Below are 14,269 nucleotides of genomic sequence, written 5' to 3'. Positions count from 1 at the left end.
AAAACTGACTGTACATAATCAACATGAAATTGATTAAGACCTTCACATGAAAGCAGCTCAAAACAACCACAAACGCAACAAAGCACAATAAAAATGGGACGAGACAGAACAGGGTGGACTGTAGACTGATGGCCTTTCTCAATTGTCTAGAAATTTGTCCTCTCCTTGCATTCTCTCCTTCATTGCACTGATCTGAAAGAACTGACCAGGTGAAAGCAAGTCTAATTATAAGCTGCCAACATATTGTTTACACCTGACAAATCTTCTCCAGTCAGATGCAGATGAAGGGAGTAGTCAGAGGAAAATGCATTTTTTCTTTGAAATTCAGTGTTTGTAAATTGTTCATCCCTCCACTTCCTGCTCCTTCCATGCGCTATTCAATATCATCCATCTCAATTGGTCAAAGAAGTGCTCTGTCCATCTCAATGGGTCAGAAAAAGGCTCTGTTACTTCCTACTTTCCTCTGGTTCGTCTCCCACCTTCTGCTGGCGCTCCCTCTCTCGTTTCATCTCTTTCAGCTCCTGTCTGTACTTCCACTCGATGAATCGCTTCTGATGAGACATAATAAAAGAGAGACACAATAAAAGAGATGGACCAGGGAAAATATAAAAGACAGAGAGGAATAAAGAGAGAGAGACAAGGTCAGTCTATGACCGATAGAGGACAGTGATTAGAATAGTGTTTAGCATGTGTTGACATTGTAATGTACACATACTCCTACATGTTGTCATTTTAGTTATAATTCGTGAAACACTGCAAACATTACCAGCACTGAATGACCCGAGTACCTCATTATTTTCCTTCCTAATAATAGCAAAATAACATGGAATTCGACAGGCTTCATTTGATGTCATTGTGATGAGAATGGGATCTGATAAGCTAATTAGAACATAACATCTCCAAATGAGATCTAAAATAAAGAGAACAGAAAAGGATCACTGCGTCACTGCGTCTCAATTTAAAACTGTACCCATGGAGGGATGCCAGGTCTTCTGTGTCAAAGCATTTATGTCACAAATTTAGATCAAGTCGATTAGGATATCATGAAAGAACAACAGACAGTTTAGTTGTGTAGACCATGTTTGTTCTGTACTGAAGGTTATTCCGTTCACAGATCTCGCACTGGCTCTAAGATTTACAGTATCCTTTTGACTAAGAGTCTATGTGTCAAGTTCAATCAATAAAAACCCTGATGAAGGCCACAGGCCGAAATGCGTTGGTTTTAAAAATATCAATAGCTTTTTATCAAATTCCACTGTCCTCCAGGAGTTGCTTAATTTCCTCTTCACTTAAAGCTCAATCAAACACACTCTATTTAAAAGACAAGTAATAGTATTTGACCCCAGGTCGAATCTTTGGTCACTCCACCATGTCATGTAGTCTACAGACAATAAAAACATTCGGGATAAGACCGTCTGCTAAATGACTAAAATGTCAAACGTATAGCCAAATGCCCCAACATCTCTATACAGCAATGGGAGGCCAGCATCTAGTATAAGCAAACACATTCACTTCAACAAACAGCGAGGGATACACTATAGTGTGGTTGACCATAGATGACTAAGCAACACTTGATGAGCCTCAGAGAGAAAAGAAAACTACCTATTGCAGTTCAAGTATGGAAATCAGTGTCAGCATTCCAGTCTGGAGATGAGAGAGAGAGAGAGAGAGAGAGAGAGAGAGAGAGAGAGAGAGAGAGAGAGAGAGAGAGAGAGAGAGAGAGAGAGAGAGAGAAAGAAAGAAAGAAAGAAAGAAAGAAAGAAAGAAAGAAAGAAAGAAAGAAAGAAAGAAAGAAAGAAAGAAAGAAAGAAAGAAAGAAAGAAAGAAAGAAAGAAAGAAAGAAAGAAAGAAAGAAATATTTATTTGGTCATTTGCATTGTTTATCATGCCGTTACATAAAGAGTGTAAAGGGACAAGAGATTAAGACTCTTAAAACTCCGGAATCGGTGTCCCTAACGTGGGACGGTTGAGCTAACGTAGGCTGAAGCAATTATCATGAGGTTGTAAGTAACAAGAACATTTCAAGGACATGGACATATCTGATGTTGGCAGAAAGCTTAAATTCTTGTTATCTAACTTCACTGTGCAATTTACAGTAGCTATTATAGGGCAAGAATACCACGCTATTGTTTGAGGAGAGTGCACAATTTTGAACATGAAAAGTTATTAATTGACAAATTAGGCACATTTGGGCAGTCTTGATACAACATTTTGAACATAAATGCAATGGTTCATTGGATCAGTCAAAAACTTTGCACATACCCTGCTGCCATCGAGTGGGCAAAATATAAATTGCACATGAACTGGAATAATACATTATGGCCTTACTCGTGCATTTCAAAGACGGTACAAAACAAATACAAAATAACAATTGTTTTTTCTTTGTATTATCTTTTACCAGATCTTTTGTGTTATGCTCTCCTACATTCCTTTCACATTTCCACAAACTTCAATGTGTTTCCTTTCAAATTTTACCAAGAATATGCATATCCTTGCTCCCAGTCTGCCAGGAGAAGACAGAAAAGACAACAGGGTCTCTGTGTTGTGTTGAGGTATTGCATGAAGAGACATCTTGAGAATTCTCTGCGGTCCAACGTTGTGTAGAAAATCACCTTTGAGGAGATGTGCTTTTGCATACTGATCACCTTAGTGTTAGGCGTTAGCCCATTTAGCTTGACTTGAGTCTTTTGTTTATCGACAGTCTGGTAATTACTTTCAAGGACAGGGTTGCGACTTGCAGTCTTGCGATTCTAAATTCCGTGTTTTTGGAGAGAGAGAGGAGAATGGTTTAAAGTTTGGGACCCTATCAACAATGTGACTTGTTGTGCACCACAGCGATGACACTTTGGAATGTAGCTAGCAACACTTGACTCCCTCAAGGGGTGCTGCAGAACACACACAAACACAACACACAATGAATAAAGAACAGCATACCTATTGCCTATGGGAATCAAAGACATTTTAAGGCCTACTAACGAATCAACACATCTAACCAACACTAACATTGCATCTACCCATGTACCTTCATTGATGAGATAAGATTTCCCTATAGCCTACCTCCCCTGTCTCATCAAGGGGCAAATACATAAACACTATATCAAGATCATCCATCCCTCCAGCCATCCTCCATACTGTTCTGTACTGTACTTGTTGTGTATTCACACAAGCCCTTACCCAGAGATTAAGGGTTAAGTGACAGTTGAGGAGAGAGGTTGTCGTCCTCTCCCTGCTCACTGACAGCCAAATAGATAGAGAGGCTGCATCCCAAATTCCAATGGGGCACAGGTCAAAAGTAGTGCACTATGTAGAGACTAGGGTGTCATTTGTGAAACATTCAGAGACTATTTCTTGTCGTATCCAGGAGAAGAAGAAACTGTATTGTTTAGGAAACATGCAGCTGCAGGAGAGACAGAGGATCGGACGATGTGGTGGTGATAAAGAAAAGAACGAGGGAGCGAAAGAGAGAGCGGAAGAAAGTGTGTAATAGCTGATTGAGAGCATAGAGAGAGAGAAAGAGATTAAGAGAAAGAGAGAAAAGGTATTTGGGGCTGCTGGGACGCCTTTCTCCCTCCCATCTTGCCTGCTTACATGGCAGGCTCAGCTCTATCCATTTGCTCCTCCCCTCCACCTCCAGCTCTCGTTCAGGCCTTGGTTAACATTTAATTCTGCTTCGACAGATCTTTATACATTTGACATTTTAGTCATTTAGCAGATGCTCTTATGCTGAGCGATTTACAGGAGCATTTAGGGTTAAGTGCCTTGCTCAAGGGCACATCGGCAGTTTCTTTCAGCTAGTCTCAGGCTCAGGATTTGAATTAACTTTCAGTTCCTGACCCAATGTTCTTAACCGTTTAGGCTACCTGCCGCCCAGAGCCACCAGAGAATCTATAAAGTGAAGCATAATACTAACCTTTTGGCCACTTTCTCTTTAATGAGCCGTCAATGTGAGGACTTTTCTCACTTCTTTACTCTCTACCACTGGCAGTTAACCCTCCACAACTGCTCCTCAGGCACCAATGATGTAGATGTCGATTAATGCAGCTCTCCGCACCGCTCTGATTCCGAGTGGTGGGTTAAACGCGGAAAACGCATTTTGGTTAAATGCATTCAGTTGCGCAACTGGCTAGTTATCCACTTTCCCTTTTCCCCTTTGCAGCTGTCAGGTAGGGAGGGAGGGAGGGAGGGAAGGAAAGAGAAAGGTGGGCATGGCGGTGGTGCCTTCGAACAAAAAGTTCAATTTCACTGAGTGGCTCGATACCCAAGAAGGCCTTAAATAAAACATGGAAATGATCCCAGACAGAAAGAAGGAAGCCCTTTGGACAGTCTGAGATATACTGTTAGCTAGAGTGAGACACTAAGTGTAAGAGGAGAAAATGAGTGTGTGCCCTGAGGTTGGTAGAGTGGTTAAGGCCACACACCCTCAGCACATTATGCATTCGCCTAGCTGCGTGGTTTCCAATTCCAGCCTCACTGGCCTTCACTCTATGTTCCCTTTAATTACCTGGTTCCTAGCTCATTTCTGTCTATCCTTCTCAAGAAAACAATTAAAATACAAAAATATATATGGAAAAGAGTGCCATTGATATTTTAAGTATAAATTGTGTATCGGCATTGCATTTTAAAAAGCTTGTTATTTTAAATGAGGTGCTCTTAATATAGATCATATGAATTCAATAAATCTGACTTGGTAAAGTGCAAAAATTCCGCTTTTTGACATGTCCCTCCATGTACAATTTGTGGCTTCGAGGAAGATTTTAACCCACTTAACTCCAACATTTATCCAAGTTTTCGCCATAATTGTAAAGCCCTAGTTATTTTGTGGCTTTGACAAAGTTCTTTCTGAAGATTATTGTTATTTAATGTGATTCGTGATTCATTATATGTCTGCTCTCATTTCATGGTCAACCCTGTTGTGTGAACTGAACTCTATTTAATATAGTGAATTTATTCCTTTAAAAAAAATCTACTATTTTTAGCCATTTTCTGGTGGGAGACCGAGCGGGTCAAGCATAACACGTCAAGCCTGTGAAGCTTGCATTCAATTGACACTCCCTGCTGCACACAAACAGCTTCCATTCCCCCTGTTACAAGGTGATTTATGGCTGATTTCAAATGAAATTGTCAACCCTGTTACTTTATTTGGCACTTAAAATAGACACTTTTATATTTAACCTCTTGAGATGAGAAAACATGTTCTCTTTATGACGCTATGTTAAAGGTGAAATTATTTGACTTTTTTTTTTTAAGTTACACTTCTCAAACGACACCAAATTGGTGGAACGACCTATAGTCAAATGCATTCAATGCTCAATACAATATAACTATCGATGATGCACACAGTAGAGCCAGTTAGTGTTGGTATAGAAATAAAGGAATAAAGGCCCCCAGCAAACATATGAGAGACAATATGATCACACTATTGAAATCTCATCTAAGATATATTTCAATGGCATTTCAGATATATTTTCAACTTACAAAAGGCAAATAAATGAAACTTGAACGCTCAAATGAAAATTGGATCCTCAATACAGAAGAGTTAAGATTTATGACTACACTCCTTATCTGTGGAATAATATGTCCTGTGATCCCTGGGTGTTACCGGGGTGTAAACAGACAGAACACAAGACAGTACACTGCCAACTTCAGATCCCCCTTTAAATTCAGATACACTGTCTTCGTCCCAAATAGCACCATATTCCTATATAGTGGACTAATTTTGACCAGAGCCATATGCGGGCCATGGTCAAAGGTAGTGCAATTTGTCAGGAATAGTGTCTCATTTGGGATGCAGGAGTGTCCACTCCCCATCTACAGGTAAGTAGCGAAAAAAGGAAACACCAACATAAAGTGTCTTAATCGGGCATTGGGCTACCACGAACCGGCAGAACAGTTTCAATGCACCTTGGCAAAGATTCGGTCTGGAACTCTATTGGAGGGATGCGACACCATTCTTCCACCAGAAATGTCATCATTTTGTGTTTTGTTGATGGAACACACACACACACACACACACACACACACACACACACACACACACACACACACACACACACACACACACACACACACACACACACACACACACACACACACACACACACACACACACACACACACACACACACACACACACACACACACACACACCTTTGAGACTCCTCTTTCAAAGTCACTGAAATATTTTCTCCTAGCCAGAGTAGCCAAAATAATGGACAACTGGGCCTTTTTTTAGACTAAGCATGATGAGATGTTAATTGCTTAATTAACTCAACTGTGTGGAAGCACCTGCTTTCAATATACTTTGTACCCCTCATTTACTAGGGTGTTTCCTTTATTTTGGTAGCTACCTGTACATTTCCCCCTTAATTAAAGGAACACTGTTTGATTTCATTGTACATCCATAATTGGGCCACTAACACATAAATATGATTCATGCTAGTAGGGAGTAAGCGCTTTGGGAGACTTCAGTCATAACCTGGACAAACATGGGCTATGTTCAAAAGTCTTGAGAAGTTTTGAAATGTCCCACCTGTACTGTAGGGAGACGTCTCTCTCGCAGGAGGTAACTAGCAGTATTAATAGAGGAAACAACTGTCCAACACAGTTTGTACTGAAGGAAGAGGAGGCTTGCAGGGGTTCAGTGCCATGCTGAAGGGCACATCAGCAAGCGATGGTATCAAGGATGATGCTAGCAAATCCTCCAGTTGTAGGCTCATTCCAGTTGTCGGCTCATCCGTCGGAGCTGCGTTTCAAACCGGCAACCCTCTGGTTGACCAGAGTTTAAAAAGACAAGTACCCAAGAGTAACAATGTCCACGGATACTCCTGTGTGAATCGTGAATAACGATGAGTGAGAAAGTTAGACGCACAAATATCATACCCCACCAAAAAAATGTTAACCTCCCCTGTTATTATAGTGGTGTTAGCATGTCTTGGGGATATATTTGTGCGTCTAACTTTCTCACTCATCTCTATTCATAATTAATTCAGGACCATTCGTAATCATGGTAGCATCCACATGAATGTAGAGGTGTTTAGGAACATTCTATTCTCGTGTACAATAAAAGTGAATCCAAAATGACACAATACATTATTTACCATTCATTTCTATTGGGCACAAAATAATATTAAACACAACCAAAACAAACAGCAAATGCATCCAATAAGTTTGTAGAGTTACAAGCTTGAAATAATCATTGCATACTAGGAATATGTGACCAAATACTACATTTTTGACTAATTTAATACAAAAGGGAAATTGTCCAAATACTTTTGGTTCCCTAAAATGTGGGAACTATGCACAAAAAGTGTTGTAGTTTCTAAACGGTTCACACGATCTGGATGAAAATACCCTCTAATTAAAGACGAGTCAGCACTTTAACCTCAGTCATTGTATCATCTCAAATCCAAAGTGCTGGAGTACAGAGCAGAAAAACAACTAAATTGTTGCTGTCCAAATACTTTTGGAGCTCAGTGTACAGTATCTATAATTGGGTCCCCAACACAGAGAAATGACTGACCCTGGTAATGAGCAAATATTTCAGTCATAACCTGGACAAACTAGGGCTGTGTTCAAAAGTTTTTAAATGTCTCAGCCATACGTACGGTAGGGAGATGTCTCTCCCAGGAGGTAGCTAGCTTTATTAAGGATAGGAAACAACAGGTCCAACACAGCCCTGGGCCGCATCCCCTATATAACGGTAGTGCACTATATAATAGTGCAAAGGTTGCCATTTGGGATGTAGACCTGGACAGTTTGTACTGTCTGAAGGAGTGAGAGGAAGAGGCTTCGCAGGGGGAGAGATGATTTTAAATGAACTGACCTTTTCAGGATGCATTGCTAATCCAGCCACTTGAAAGTGCAATTTATGAGGGAAATGTTAATTTACTAGCAATGAGCATCTATCAATCATTACGACAGGGGGATTACACAGGGGAGAGAGAATGGAGATAATTAAGGATGGGAAGAAGACTAAGAAAAGGAGAGAGAGAGGGGAAGAGAGATAGGGAGGGGGGAGGAAGAGGTAAAGGGAGGGAGAGATTATCTTCTCTACGCCTCAAATGGCAAGAGGGGGAGTGAGGTAGGGGGAGGTTGTAAAAAACAACACCGTAAGAAACTACTGTTCCATAAAAGCGAGGGTTTGAACGCCCAAACAGTATCAAACACAGGCCGCTAAGGGCCTCATTTACAGGCCAAACCAAATAAAAGCTTTGACCTTCTCAACTTCCTACAGGCCTGCTTCCTCCTTCCTTCAGCAAGGCTAACTCTACCCATCTATCCGGTAATTAGTTCCAGTGAAGACAGACAAATTGTACTGTTTGATTAATGTGTTGCTGGTTGGCGCGGACAACACTGGTTCAGTCCAAAACCACACTCACTCTCCATACACACTACCCACCTCTCAATGTATATACACTAATGCATTAGCCATGCACATACATATGCAGGTGCTACGGAGGAGGAGGATAGATGATGATGATGATGATGGGGATAACTTTCAGATCAGGATCTGAGAGCATGTAATTGTGTTTTACCTGGCAGTGAATGACGCATGGTTATTAATGCTAAAACGTTTATAGATTTTCCTTAAGTGCTGTTTAATGACAAACGGCCAAAAACTAAAGCAGCGTGTGGCTAGAAGTGAGTCGCAAATGGCTACCCTCTGGTTGAACATAGGGCTCTAAATAGGATGCATACCAAATTACACCCTATAGCCTAAAGGGCGAGTCAACATGTCTTCCACTATACAGCTTAAGGACCGGGGCCATGCTCAACACAAGATTTCTTTCGTCTCACAGCCTCACACACAAACCAAGGCCTATTCTTATTATGTCCCCTTTTCTATTAGCGAAATACACCCCACAAAGAAGAGACTTCAACATGGTCCTCCAAGGTTATTAGCATGGAAGAAGGCTCTTAGCTGCAGTTAGCTTAGCATTCATGGACCACAATGCAGGCAGGTCAAGGTCACATGATAGCTGTTCTCTGGACGAGCACTTCAAAACAGGCTAATTCTCCGTATCCACCAGACAACCGACAGCACAGTCCACCACTCTCCGGCAGCCATGAACCTTTTTTTTAAATGTTTAAACAAAGTGAATTTCAAAAGTTTACATACACCTTAGCCAAATACATTTAAACTAAGTTTTTCACAGTTCCTGACATTTTATCCTAGTAAAAATTCCCTGTCTTAGGTCAGTTAGGATCATCACTTTATTTTAAGAATGTGACATGTCAGAATAATGCTAGAGAGAATTATTTCTTTCAGATTTGATTTCTTTCATCACATTCCCAGTCGGTCAGACGTTTACATACACTCAATTAGTATTTGGTAGCATTGCCTTTAAAATGTTGAACTTGGGTCAAACGTTTTCAGATAGCCTTCCACAAGCTTCCCACAATAAGTTGGGTGAATGTTGGCCCATTCCTCCTGAAAGAGCTGGTGTTACTGAAACTGGTTTGTAGGCCTCCTTGCTCACACATGCTTTTTCAGTTCTGCCCACAAAATGTATATAGAATTGAGGTCAGGGCTTGTGATGGCCACTCCAATACCTTGACTTTGTTGTCCTTCAGACATTTTGCCACAACTTTGGAAGTATGCATTGTTAATTTGGAAGACCCAATTGCGACCAAGCATTAACCTCCTGACTGATGTCTTGAGATGTTGCCTCAATATATCCACATAACCTTCCTTCCTTATGATCCCATATATTTTGTGAAGTGCACCAGTTTCTTCTGCATCAAAGTACCCCCACAACATGATGCTGCCACCCCCGTGCTTCACAATTGGGATTTCTCCAAAAAGTATGATCTTTGTCCCCCTGTGCAGTTTCAAACCGTAGTCTGGCTTTTTTATGGAGGTTTTGGAGCAGTGGCTTTTTCCTTGCTGAGTGGCCATTCAGGTTATGTCGATATAGGACTCGTTTTACTGTGGATATAGATACTTGTGTACCTGTTTCCTCCAGGATCTTCACAAGGTCCTTTGCTGTTGTTCTGGAATTGATTTGCACTTTTCACAACAAAGTATTTCATCTCTAGGACACAGAAAGCGTCTTGTTCCTGAGCGGTATGATGGCTGCGTGGTCCCATGGTGTTTATACTTGCGTAACCCTAACCAACTTTCAAAAACTTAAGTTTGTTAACAAGACATTTGTTGGGTGGTTCATAAACAAGTTTTAATGACTCCAACCTATATGTATGTTAACTTCCGAATTCAACTGTAGACTATTTTTGTGAAGCTTTTAAACATGTAATGGTGGTTCCAACTTCTTCAAATGACTGGACAGACCACTGTACATCAAATCAAATCCAAATGTTATTGGTCACATACACATGGTTAGCAGATGTTAGTGCTAGTGTAGAGAAATGCTTGTGTTTCTAGTTCCGACAGTGCAGTAATATCTATCAAGTAATCAAAGAATTCCCCAGCAACTACCTAATACACACAAATCTAAATGGGTGAATGAGAATATGCACATATAAATACATGGATGAGCGATGGCCGAGGGCACAGGCAAGATGCAATAGATGATAAACAATACAGTATATACATGTGATATGAGTAATGTAAGTTAAAGTGGCATTATTTAAAGTGGCATTGTTTAAAGTGACTAGTGATCCATTTATTAAAGAGTCTGGGTCTCAATGTAGGCAGCAGCTTCTCTGAGTTAGTGATTGCTGTTTAGCAGTCTGATGGCCTTGAGAGAGATTTTTTTTTTAAATCTCTCGGTCCCAGCTTTGATGCACCTGTACCGACCTCACCTTCTGGATGATAGCAGTGTGAACAGGCAGTGGCTCGGGTGGTTGTTGTTCTTGATGATTTTTTTGGCCTTCCTGTGACATTGGGTGCTTTCAGTGTCATGGAGGGCAGGTAATTTGCCACTGGTGATATGTTGTGCAGACCACACACACCCCAGAGAGCCTTGCGTTTCAGGCGGTGATACAGCCCGACAGAATGCTCTCGGTGGTGCATCTGTAAAAGTTTGTCAGGGTTTTGGGTGACAAGCCAAATTTCGTCAGCCTCTTGAGATTGAAGAGGCGCCTTCTTCACCACACCGTCTGTGTGGGTGGACCATTTCAGTTTGTCTGTGATATGTACGCCTAGGAACTTAAAACATTGGCAGCCATTTATATATATATATATATTTTTATATAGACAAAGCTTGGGCTTATTAAACATATAAGATGTAGTGGTGGTTACAAATTACTCTTCTTCAAACAACTTATATTTCTCGTGCGCGTCTATAGCAGCCTCCATCACCACCTGTTGGATACTGGATTGAAAGTGAGAAAAATTCATAAATAAAATAGAGAGACAGACAGACAAGAAAAAAGGTCTTAAGTATATTCAAAACATCCTTTTCATATGCTGTAGTCTGAGAGCAGGCCAAAGACAGAGGATTATATCAAAAAGTTTATTTCCCCAAAGCCCATTTTCCCTCCTAACAATCCCAGGTAGCTAGCACCATGCATACATCTTACAGACGTAGCTAAGCCTTTGGGCCAGGCACTGTTTACCGTACCGCTCTCAGTATATATTATATTATGCATTATGTGATCATAGCCAAGAGGCAGGGGGGTAGTGGGGCTTAAAATTCCGTAAATATAAAAACAGTAAGCTGGGTAGAGATACTATGGAGGGGACAAAGTTATCACCAGCTTAGAGGCAGAGAGCTCTTTCAAGGGGGGCCAAGGAGAGGGATTTCCAATGCAGAGGGTTGAGAGATGTTTGATGCATTTCCGTTTTATTCCTCCTAAGCTGAGCCAAAGGGTTTTATCTCTTATGCTCTCCTCCACCCTGAAAGGGCCTTCCTTCATGCAGCGATTCACACTTGCTTTACCCTAGGCTTCTTCACAAAAGCCCTCCCCACCCCTTACGCCCTTTTCCTGTGAAGAGACAGATCACAGGTAGAACCAAACCAAACCCCACTTAGCCCCAGAGGCTGCATCCTAAATGGCACCCTATTCCCTTTATAGTGCACTACTTTTGACCAGAACCATACGACCACAGCCCTATTGGCCCTGGTCAAAGAAATGTACTATATAGGGAAAAAGGTGTCATTTGGGACGCAGCCGGAGGGACTCACTGTGTGCCGTCTATCTTCACAGCTAGCCCTAGATATAGTCCAGGGTGTGAGTAAAGGAAGGCTTAGTGTCCGCAAGCCGCACTAATTCCATAGACCAGAGCTAAGCTATCTCCACAGAGAGACGCACTCTGTGCGGTCTCTCACTCCTCGTCACAGGGCACTTCCCCTCTTCAAAGTGATGTTGTTTCTATAATACTATTTATGTCAATTCAATAATGAATCGATTAATTTTCATTCTGCATAATGTTGCTACCAATAGAACAGCCACTGAAAGCTTAATTGCTATAATAAACACTATCAATAAAAAATTGCCATTATTTCTAGAGCCCATTAGACATGCATTGAGCAGAGCAGAGCAGAGCACACTAAGGAATGCGTCCCAAATGCCAACTTATTCCCATTATAGTGCATTACTTTTGACCAGGGCTCCATGGGAAATATGGTCCCATTTGAGTTGCATGCTAACTTTGCCTATTGGGTGGTTGTTGTGGGTCTACATACCTTGGGCCCTTGCCACAGCCTATCCTCTCTTCTTTGAAATACACAGCCACAGTCTCGGTCCGCGTCCGAGACAAACAGATGAAAAGAAGAGAGGGATGAGTGAGGGAGAGGACAAGAGAGATGAATAATAATATGAGAATGCTGAAGGACACTAGACGCTGGTATTGTCCTTCTGGAAAATAACACAAATAAAGTCAGACAGAGAGAAAGATAGAGAAGAGAGGACAAAGTGAGAGAGAGAAAAAGAGAGAGAAGAGAGAGACAGATACATTGGGGCAAAAAAGTATTTAGTCAGCCACCAATTGTGCAAGTTCTTCCACTTCAAAAGATGAGAGAGGCCTGTAATTTTCATCATAGGTACACTTCAACTATTACATTCAAAATGAGAAAAAAAATCCAGAAAATCACATTGTAGGATTTTTAATGAAAGTATTTGCATATTATGGTGGAAAATAAGTATTGGGTCATTAGCAAAAGTTTATCTCAATACTTTCTTGTATACCCTTTGTTGGCATTGACAGAAGTCAAGCATTTTCTGTAAGTCTTCACAAGGTTTTCACACACTGTTGCTGGTATTTTGGCCCATTCCTCCATGCAGATCTCCTCTAGAGCAGTAATGTTTTGGGGTTGTTGCTGGGCAACACAGACTTTCAACTCCCTCCAAAGATTTTATATGGTGTTGAGATCAGGAGACTAGCTAGGCCACTCCAGGACCTTGAAATGCTTCTTACGAAGCCACTCCTTCGTTGCCTGGGCGGTATGTTTGGTATCATTGTCATACTGAAAGACCCAGCCACGTTTCATCTTCAATGCCCTTGCTGGTTTTCACTCAAAATCTCAAGATACATGGCCCCATTCATTCTTTCCTTTACACGGATCAGTCGTCCTGGTCCCTTTGCAGAAAAACAGGCTTAAGCAGGGGGACACATCTGGCACTGCAGGATTTGAGTCCCTGGCGGCGTAGTGTGTTACTGATGGTAGGCTTTGTTACTTTGGTCCCAGCTCTCTGCAAGTCATTCACTAGGTCCCCCCGTGTGGTTCTGGGATTTTTGCTCACTGTTCTTGTGATCATTTTGACCCCATGGGGTGAGATCAAGTTCAAACAGGTGCCATTAATACAGGTAACGAGTTGAGGACAGAGGAGCCCCTTAAAGAAGAAGTTACAGGTCTGTGACAGCCAGAAATCTTGCTTGTTTGTAGGTGACCAAATACTTATTTTCCATCATAATTTGCAAATAAATTAATTAAAAATCCTACAATGTGATTTTCTGTAATTTTTCTTCTCATTTTGTCTGTCATAGTTGAAGTGTACCTATGATGAACATTACAGGCCTCTCTCATCTTTTTAAGTGGGAGAACTTGCACAATTGGTGGCTGACTAAATACTTTTTCTGCCCTACTATATATAGAAAGATAGATAGAGAGAAAGATGGAGAGAGGCACCCTGAGATGGAGAATAGGTTTAATTAATCTGAGGGACATATCAACAGCATATAGTCCCCCATCATCTCTGAATGGGAAGAAGATGTGTGTTCCACTGCTACAAATTTTACACGTCGAGAGGAGGGATAAAACAAAGACATTAGAGAAAGACAATGCCCCATCAAACTTTGGTGTTGTGCAGAAATATGTGAGAAAGCAGCACACTCAGGGAGAAAGATGAGGAAAATATCATATTCATA

General features: G+C 41.2%; 1 pseudogene; it reads right to left on the bottom strand.

The window, feature by feature from the left end:
• Positions 1 to 332: 332 nt before the first annotated feature.
• LOC124038987 overlaps positions 333 to 14,269 on the bottom strand; it is a 180,483-nt pseudogene continuing 166,546 nt past the window's right edge.

This window comes from Oncorhynchus gorbuscha, linkage group LG07 (assembly GCF_021184085.1).
Source record: "Oncorhynchus gorbuscha isolate QuinsamMale2020 ecotype Even-year linkage group LG07, OgorEven_v1.0, whole genome shotgun sequence".
NCBI lineage: Eukaryota > Metazoa > Chordata > Actinopteri > Salmoniformes > Salmonidae > Oncorhynchus > Oncorhynchus gorbuscha.
Note: the sequence above shows the minus strand (reverse complement) of the source record. Positions and strands in the feature narration are given on the sequence as shown.